This window comes from Octopus bimaculoides, chromosome 24, assembly GCF_001194135.2.
Source record: "Octopus bimaculoides isolate UCB-OBI-ISO-001 chromosome 24, ASM119413v2, whole genome shotgun sequence".
NCBI lineage: Eukaryota > Metazoa > Mollusca > Cephalopoda > Octopoda > Octopodidae > Octopus > Octopus bimaculoides.
The window spans coordinates 23,423,328-23,426,834 of record NC_069004.1 but is presented as its reverse complement, the minus strand read 5'-3'; positions in this window follow the sequence as shown (position 1 = coordinate 23,426,834).

Below are 3,507 nucleotides of genomic sequence, written 5' to 3'. Positions count from 1 at the left end.
CACACACACACACATACACACACACACACACACATACACACCATCTTTTTGTTTCAGTCATTTGACTGCGGCCACGCTGGGGTACCGCCTGAATTTTTTAGTCGAACGAATCGACCCCCATTATTTTTTGCTTTAAAACCCGGCGCTTATTCTGTTGGTCTCTTATGTCTAAATGTGACCAACAGTGATTGTCAATCCGTGGTGTGGAACAAACACAAAGACGAAGACATACACGCGCATACACAAACACACGCCCACACACACACACACACACGCATAATGGGCTCCTTTCAGTTTCCATTCATTAAATCCACTCACAAGGCTTTTGTCGGCCTGGGCTGTAGTAGAAAACACTTGTTTAAGGTACCATGCAGTGGGACTGAAACCGAAACCATGTGGTTGAGAAGCAAACTTCTTTTAGACATACTTATGAAGGCAAATAACGGCGAGCTGGCGGAATCGTTAGCACGCCGGGCACATTTCATCAGTCCTTACGTTCTGAGTTCAAATTCCGCCGGAGGTGAGCCTGCCTTTCATCCTTTCGGGGTCAATGAAATAAGTACCTGTTGAGAGCACTGGGGTCGGCATCATCAATTTAACTGCTCTTGGGTAAGAGTATAAAAAAAGAAACTGCACCCCTCTGCCAACCCATGTCGAGCCAGTGTGCGAGAGTAGGCTCATCAAACCAGCATGATCTCAAGCCCAAATTCACGGCCTCCACATCGGACCGTAGTTGGTGGAAAGAACATGCTGAGGCCCTCGTCCTGTAGTCGACTGGATAGGTAATCCAACCCAATCCAAATGAAGGCAAACGGTATTAACTTCATGTTTTTTATACTGTTTTATTTCTCAATGACGCATGATCAAAGCCATGGTCATTTCGTCTTATAATCGTATCAATTTAGGTCTGGATTGTCTGGTATGACGTTTCTCGCTTCCTAATACAGAGGATGTTGTCTGAGGGAAATATGGCTGCTATTTCTAGCTTTTTGAGTGACCATGTAGAGACCCTTTCGTTAGCCCTGCTGCAAAGAACGTTGAAATGAGGTTAACGGAAATAAAACCACAGGGGAAAAGTACACAGGAAGCAGACTCATATTTCATTTAAATAATTTATATTATAGCTTTAAAAAAGTACAGGCGCAGGCGTGGCTGTGCGCTAAAAAGTTTGTTTGGTCCCGGGTTCAGTCCCACAGCGTGGTATCTTGGCAAGTGACTTCTGGTTCGATCAAAGCCCTGTGAATGGGTTTGGTGGGCGGAAACTGAAAGAAGCACGTGGATTGAATGTTTTCTGGTGAACAGAAGCCACAATGTGTTGATAGATTGTGTTCGATTGTATTGGACTTACTCCTTTTCACTGTTTACATCAGTGTCATCACTGACGTCATCAAACACAGCAACATTAGAATTTTCGCAGATGACCCAAAGATTCTGAAGGTCGTCGACAGGACAGGAGGCCGAGCTAATCTCCAATCGGATGCACGCAAAAGCACGATATGCAACTAAGCGAGAACAACTTTGAATTAATCGACTTTGGTAAAGATGCTGCACTTAAGCTACCAGACTAGCTTCCTTCGGACGAAGAACTTGTGCCATCAAACACTGTTAGAGAACTCAGAGTAACTATCGACAACAACGTAAGTTGGAGTGCTCACATTAACAACAAAGTCGACATGGCCCGATAGGTGTGCTCCTGGATCCTCAGGACTTTTCGGTCTCGAGACGCTTCTACCATTATCCTTCTCGTCTCCACCTTCGTTTGTCTTCACCTTGAATATTGTTATTCGCTGTAGTCTCCCTATACGAAGCAATATATAATAAAAACTGAAGCACCTCAGAGATCGATCACAACACAGGTCTTGATTATTGGGATCGTTTCGAGAAACTCAAACTTTATTCTCTCCGACAATGCCACGAGCGTTATATCATTTGTATGATGAAGAAAATATTCCAACAGCATTGCCCAAATGATGCTTGCATCAACTTTGCACTTCATCTTAGGCTTTGTCTCCGTGTCATCCGTCTTCTACAAAAACCATGCTCGCATCAAACCACAACACTAAGACAGAACTATTTCACTTCAAATGACCTTGCTATCTTTAAAATCATGTCAAGACACAGGAGGTGGAAAGGTTCTCATAACATTCAAACGGTTCCTGGGTGAATATCTCCAACAAATTCCAGATAAACACCTACACCCGGATATATCTCTGCAAGCAATAACTTTACCCGAATGGGCTCCGGTGCCCCCAAAATGACTTTAATATGAAATATTACTAAATACCTTTTCCAGGTGGTGCTATTAAGTTAGCCATGGCCCGGGCCAATTCTGACCGAAACACATATATTGGGTTGGCAAGAAAGTAATTTTTTTTTTAGTGTGAAATAAAAGTCAATTTTTTTCATGCAACGAGAGAACCTTAATCAATTATTTATTTTCCATTTTGTTTGATGATCTTTTGTCATCTTCCTGGCAACTTCATGATTCCGCACTCGTAGAACTTCTGGTCCTTATCAGCCAAAAACTGAAGCAAGTGCGATTTCAGGTCATTATCATTATTAAAAGTTTTACCATTTAAAGAATTTTGCAAACTTCAAAATAAATGGTAATCTGATGGTGCAAGGTTAGGGCTATATGGTGGATATGACATCACTTCCAAACCAAGCTCCAATAATTTTTCACGAGTTAGCAAAGATGTGTCTGGTCTAGTGTTGTCGTAGTGGAACACGATTCATTTACAATTTGCCAATTGTGGCCATTTTTCTTTGATTGCTTCCTCCAGTTAAATTAATTGTTGACAGTAAACGTCTGAATTGATCGTTTGGTTCTTTGGAAGCAACTCAAAATAAACAACATCTTTGTAATCCCACTAAATAGACAGCATGACCATTTTGTGATGAAATTTAGCTTTCGATGTGGTTTGTGCTGGTTCATTGTGCTTCGACCATGATCGTTTTTGAAGGATGTTATTGTAGACCAACCATTTTTCATCATCAGTGGTGATTCGTTTCAAAAAAGGTCGATTTTATTGCGTATGAGATGCATATCGCAAATATTGATTCGTTGTGTTAAGTGAATCTCATTTAATTTATGTGGAACCCAAATATCAAGCTTCTTAACAAAGCCAAGACATTTTAAGCGATTTTCAATTGTTGTGTGTTGTGTGATACATTTAACCTCTCTGCAATCTCTTGCACAGTTATATGACAATCAGATTCAATTATGGCTTTAATTCGGTCATCATCAACTTCAGATGGTCGACCAGAACGTTGGTCATCTTTGAGTGAAAAATCTGAACGGAATTTTTTAAACCATTTCTGACACGCGCGTTCAGTTAAGCAATCAACACCATAAACTTCACACACGTTTTGTGAGCCTCAGCAGCTTTCTTGCCTTTATGGAAATAAAAAGGCAAAATATAGCGAAAATGTTCGTTCTTGCACTCCATGTTAAAATTGACACTGAACTAACAGCTGTAAACAAAATTACGCGCAATTTGCTTCTAA